Here is a 7094-nt window from a genome sequence, read left to right as displayed (position 1 = left end):
AAATATATATATATATATATATATATATATATATATATATATAATCCTGAAATTTTTAATTATGTATTTCTATTTTAAAATAATGTCAAATCATGGAATATTTGTGAGGATAGTAGGAAGAGCTTTCCCCTGACCTTTTCAAAGTGAGTTGTAAGCATGGTGCTCTAATACCTCTGAATATTTTTGCATGAATTTCCTTAAAAGGTATTCTCCTGCACATTCATAGTAAAATATTGAAACAGAAAATTAAATTTAGTGAAATACTACTTTCTGAGTCTTCAGATCACATTGAATTTTATTAGTTGCACCAGTCCTGTCTTCCATAGTAAAAAGATCCTGCTCAGAATCATGTTCTCTGCTCAGTTGTTGTGTCTGGTTAGTATCTTTCAATCAGCATTAGTTCCTGAATTTTTCCTTGACTTTCATGAGCTTGAGAATTTTGACAATTGCTGGGCAATTATTCTGTAGAATTTTCATCAATTTGGGTTTATCTGACATTTCTTCATAATTAGATTCAAGTTAGCCCTTTGTGGCAGGAATAGTACAGCAGTGATGCTGAGTGCATCTTAGTGAGTGGCACACAATTTTGACTTGTTCCATCACTGGTGATGTGTACTTGAATCACTTGATTAGGGCGGTATCTGCCAGACTTCTCCACTGTAGAATTATACTGTATTTTCTTTCCTTTTAACTAGTAAATATTTCATGGGGAGACACTTTTTTTTCTTCTAGGTTTAGTGAAATACCAAAAACATTCATATAATTTTAAGATGAATAGTATGATGTCTTGATATGTGTGTATTGTGACATGAGTAACAGAGTAGGACTAGTTAATACCTTCATCATCTCAAGAAATTACTTTCATTTTTTTTAGTTGTGAGAACATTCAAGATGTTGCTCTTTTAGCAACTTTCAAGTATATAATTCACTATTGTGAATTACATATTAATATATATATATTATATACTAATATATATATAATTTTATTTATATAATTAAAATAAACTTAAAAAAGATTCTCTCCCTCTCCCTCTGCCCCTCCTGTATTGCGCTCTTTTTCTCAAAAAACAAAAACAAACACAAAAACAAAAATAAAATCCCACATGTAAGTGAAATCATATAGTATTTCTTTGTCTGATTTAATTCACTTAACATAATACTGTCAAGTTTCATCCATGTTGTCACAAAAAAAAAAGATTGTTTTTCTTTCTCATGGCTGAATAATATTCTCTGTGTGTATGTATTTTTTAACTCATTCATTCATAGTTGTCGTTTACATATCTTAAGGTGTTTCGATATCTCACCTACTGTAAATAATGCTGCAGTGAAGACTGAAATGCTGATATCTCTTCAGGATTATGATTTCATCTCCTATGGATATATACCTGGTTGTGTGATTGCAAGGTCATATGGTATTTCTGTATCAAGTATTTGAAGAAATGGCATAATGTTTTCTATAGTGGCCATACCAATTCACATTCCCCCCAACATTGGACAAAAGTCCCTTTTATCTATGTCCTTGCAAACACTTATCATCTCTTGTCTTTTTTATAATAGCCATCCAAATTGGTATGAGGTGATATCTCATTGTGGGTTTGATTTGCATTTCCCTGATGTTGAGTGATGTTTAACGTCTTTTTTTGTGCCTTTTTGTCATTTGTATGTCTTTTTAGGAAATACATATATTCAGGTCTGCTGATTTTTTAATCGAATTATTTGTTTTCTTGCTATTATGTTGTATGAGTTTCTCATATTTTGAATATTAACCCTGGTCAGATAGATGGCTTGGAACAATTTTCTCACATTCCATAGGTTGCCTTTTAATTTCTTAATTGTTTCTTTCATGGTGCCAAAGCTTTTCAGTTTGATGTAATCCTTCTGATTTAACTTTTGCTTTTATTGTTTGTGTTAAATGAATTAAATCAGACAAAAAAGCAAAACACATTGCCAACAGTAATGTCAAGGAGAATTTTCCCCTGTTTTCTTCTAGAAATTCTTACAGTCTCAGGTTTCATGTTTAAGTCTTTAATACATGTTGAGTTAATTTTGTGAGTGGTGTAAGATAGGGGTCCAATTTCATTTTTCTGCATGTGATCCACATTGAGTATTCTGGGCTTTATTGTCAAATATTAGTTGACGATATATGCAAGACTCTATTTCTGGTCACTTGATTCTGTTCCATTGGTCTGTCTATTTTTATGCCAGTACCACACAGCTTTCATTACTATTGCTTTGTAGAATAATTTTAAATCATGAAATGTGATGCCTCCAGTTTTGTTGTTCTTTGTCAGGATTGCTTAGTCTGTTTGGAGTCTTCTCTGGTTCCACACAGATTTTTGGAAAAAAAAATTTCTGTGAAAAATGCCATTGGCATCTTGGAAGGGGTTTCATTGAATCTACCTGATCTATGAACATGGTATATCTTTCCATTTGTTTTGACTTCTTCAGTTTCTTTCATCAAAGTCAAATAGTTTTCAGTGTACTCATCTTTCACGTGGTTAAATTTATTCCAAATTATTTTATCATTTTTCATATTATAAAAGGGAGTGACTTCTTTGCTTCTTTTTCAGATATTTCATCACTTATGTATAGAAACACAATTGATTTTTGCATATTGATTTTGTATCCTGCAACTTTACTGAAATTGTTTATTAAATCCGTTTTTGTAGAGCATTCAGGATTTTCTACATAAGAGATCATGTCATCTGCAAACACAAACAATATTACTTCTTCTCATCAAATTCAGATGCCTATTACCACTTTTTTCGCTTCCATATTTGCTTTGGCTATGACTTCCAGTACGATGTTAAATAGGAGTTGTGAGTGTGTGCACCGCTATCTTGTCCTGATCTCACAAGAAAATCTTTCACATTTCAACATTGAGAATGACTGTGGGCTCCTCATATATATTATGTTGAGGTATGTCTTTTCTGTAACCAATTTTTTGAGATGCTTTTTCATATAAGGATGTTGAATTTTGTCAACCGATTTTTTTTTGCATCTATTGAGATAATCATCTGACTTTTATCATCGTTCTATTAGGGGAAGTTTCAAATTTATAGATTTCCATATAGTAAACCATTCTTGCATGCCAGGGATAAATCCCACTTGATAATTGTGTATGACCCTTTTAATATGGTGTGGAATTCAGTTTGTTAATGTGATTTTGATAATTTTTGCATCTGTATACATCAGGGATATTGGGCCATAGTTTTGTTTTGTTTTGTTTTTCTTGTAGACTTTATCTGGCTTGGTATCAGGATAATGCTAGCCTTGTAAAATGAGTTTTGAAGCATCCACTTTAGGTTTTTTTTGGAAGAGTTTAAGAAGGATTGGGATTAATCCTTCTTTAAATATTTGTTAGAATTTACCAGAGAAACCATCTGGTCCTAGTTTTTTGTTTTTTGGGTATTTTTGGGGAGAGGCATGGATTTTATTACTAATTTAATCTCCTTATTCATTAATGCTCTGTTTAGATTTTCTATTTCTTCATCATTCAGTTTTTGTAGGCTATATGTCTCTAAGAACTCGTCCATTTCTTCTAGGTTTTATAATTTGTTGGTTGTAATTGTTTGAACCCTGTTATGATCCTTTACACATCTGTGATATTAAAGGCACCTTGGCCCTTCCAGCCAAGCTAGTATTCTCTAAGTTTTAATGAGCATCTTTAAATCTCATGATTGGTTAACTAAACCTTTCTTTATAGATATAGATCATGCATTCTTTCCTACAAAGAAAAAAGTAATTCTACACATCACCAGGGTCTCCTGCACCGAGCAATGAGAATTTCTTGCACCATGCCCCGCCCACCCCCTGCCCAAGACAGTAAGGAACCAGTCCTTCTTGCACAACCTTCAAGCACCATGATAATGTCTATAGCTAGCACCATGGAGAATTGCACCTAATCAAGAATTGTCACAGACATCTGCACTCCCTTAACTCATTAACTGCCCTTAATCCCTTGAAAAATCTCTGGGCCAGACAGAAGGCAGAAGCTGGCTTTTGAAAAGGAGTCCACCTTCTCCCCAGGTGGCCAGCCTCTTGAATAAAGCTCATATTCCTTTCCAAACAAAATTTGTCTCTTGAATATTGGTATTTCAAGGAATAGAAGCCAAACTTGTGTTTTGCAAACACTATCAGTTGTGATGTCTCCTCTTTTATTTCTGACTGTATTTATTTGACATTTTGATTTTTTTTCCCTTAACCTAACAGGTTTATCCATTTTGTTTCTCTTTTCTAAAATTAGCTCTTACTGTCTACTGTAAGAAAAGTCTACTGTTTCTCTGTTTTCTGTTTCATTCTTTCTGCTCTGGTCTTTGTTACTTCCTTCCTTCTGCTAACTTTGAGCTTACTTTGTTCTTTTCTTTCACGTTCCTGAGTTCCTAAAATTAGGTTGTTTATTTGCGATCTTTCTTGTTTTTTTTTCTTTGAAGTAGACATTATCATTATAAATTTACTCTTAGAATTGCTTTTGCAGCAATTTTTGTTGTGTTTCCCTTTTTATTTGTTTCAATATTTTTAAAAATTTCTTTTATTTTCTTTGATTTCTTTATTGACATATTGACTGTTCAGGAGTGTTACCATTGTATACTATTGTGGGTAGAAAAGATGCTCGATATGACTTCAATCTGCTTAAATTTGCTAATATTTGTTGTGTGACCTAACGTATGATCTATCCTGGAGATAGTGTACTTGAAAAGAATGTGTATTTTGCTGCTGTTGGATGGATGCTCTACAGATGTCTGTTATATCCTTTCAAGTTAAACTATACTTTCCTTATTGATTTTTTGACTGGATGATTTGTTCATTGTTGATAGTGAGGTATTAAAGTCTCTTACTTTTATTGTATTGTTGCCTATTTCTCCCTCCAAATCTGTTAGTATCTGTTTAATATACTCAAATGCTCTGACATTGGGTGCATATAGTTTTGACTGTTACATACTCTTGATGAATTGACACTTTATAATTATAAAATCATCTTCTTTGTCTCTTTCAGTTAAAATCTATTTTGTCTGATGTAAGTTTAGTTATTCATACCTTCTTTTGAATTCTACTTGCATGGTCTATCTTTTTCTAGCTCTTCACTTTAGCTTATGGGTATTTAAGGCTAAACTTAGTCTCTTGAAGGCAGCATATAGTTGTTTGTTTGCTTGTTTGTTTGTTTAAATCCACCCAATCATTCTATGTCTTTTGATTGAGAATACAAACTATTTACTGTTGGAATAATTATTAATATGTAAAGATGACAGTAAGAGAGGATAAATGGAAAAAGAGAACTACAAGACATACATAGAACAATATGACATTAGTAAGTATATAACATGTATATGTTTATAACATATATAAGTTTATATGTTTATCTATCTAAATTATATATAATATAGATAGGTTTAATTTATCGCATTTAACCAAAAATCTATACCTGTTTATTTACAAAAGTATGCATGCCAAAAATTATTCTTTGGAAATGAGATCAACTCAAAAAATATGTTAGGGTTGCCTGAAGGCTCAGTCGGTTAAGCGTCCAACTCTTGGTTTCGGCTCACCTCACGATCTCACAGTTTGTGAGTTCAGGCCCCACGTCCAGCCCCCATTTATAGCACAGAGCCTGCTTGGGATTCTCTCTTTCCTTCTCTCCTCCCTTCCCCTGCTCATGCTCTCTCTCTCAAAAAAATAAATAAGTAAACCTTCAAAAATATGTTAATATCATTTTTAATGTTTATTTATTTTTGAAAGAGAGAGACAAAACATGAATGGGGTAGCAGCAGAGAGAGAGGGAGACATGAATCTAAAGCAAGCTCCGGGCTCTGAGCTGTCAGCACAGGCCCAATGCAAGTCTCCAACCCACACACTGAGAGATCATGACGTGAGCTGAAGTCAGCCGCTTAACCAACTGAGCCACCCACGAATCCCAAAAATATTTTAATGTCTTAAAAATAATTGAGGAGCCATGGGCAATGATAAAGTTAAGTGTAGTATACAAGATTATGAATAGTGAGCTTCCTTACACCCATCATAAAGAGTAAAACAAGAATTTAAAAATGAATAAAAAATAAAGCAAATTGTTGAATTTCTTTTCATAATATATAAAAAAATGTATGTCATAATATTCTTTAAGTAAAGACTGACATTTAAAAAATATCATTAATAAAACCCCTAAGGTAAATAAAATAATAAATAAAGATAATCTGTTTATATGATAACTCACAGGATAAACCAATAATGTGTTTCCAAAGAAGTTAATGCTAGTACATGTCTCTACAGCACATTATATTAATTGTAGAACATCTATGAATCGTGGCATTTTGGGACATAATGAGAAGAAGGTTGCTAACACAATGATTTATTAATACTTTTTTATCTTGGCCATGAAAAATAAAGTCATTTTTATTACTGATGTTAATAATTGTTATGTAAATGTGTTTAATCTGAAGGCATAATGTTTATCATCTCTTTAACATAGATGAATATTAATTCATTTTTCATGATTGTTTTGTGTTATAAAACTCTAACATTCTGACATTTTCAAAAAGTATAAACTAGTTTATTTAACAATATGGCAACATAGGCTGAAGAGTCAGATCTTCACTTCTATTTAATCTACAAACTGATAACTCTTCAATGTGCACATTATCCTGAAAAGTCCGACATTATTTAACAGACAGTTTAGAGAATTGACACTAGAGAGATTTAAATTATGGGCTTCCTTCTGCCAATAATTCCCTATGTAATGTTGAACATGCATCTTTATTTTATCATTTTGTAAATGTAATTGTGTCAATAATTTCTAAATTTCCTATGGCTTTGTATTTTAAGACATTTGTATGATGATAATATTTCCACATAAGAAATAATATTAAAATCCTCTCAAGTTCCTTACTAAATAATTGTAGACGCTTTTTATTGGTACCTTTTTTTTTTTTTTACTTTATGTCATGTAACATATATGAGATGGAAAACTGACAGGCTGTCATAAAGGACAGAATGACCCATATGTTAAGTTTATCCCTGACTCCAGTATAGCAAACCAATAAAATAATGGTCATTAAACATTTTATCTAGTAAATGTAAGCTATCAGTTATGAAATGGTTCC

Source organism: Crocuta crocuta, unplaced genomic scaffold (assembly GCF_008692635.1).
Source record: "Crocuta crocuta isolate KB4526 unplaced genomic scaffold, BGI_CrCroc_1.0 scaffold5, whole genome shotgun sequence".
Classification (NCBI taxonomy): Eukaryota; Metazoa; Chordata; class Mammalia; order Carnivora; family Hyaenidae; genus Crocuta; species Crocuta crocuta.
This window is presented reverse-complemented; position numbering follows the sequence as displayed.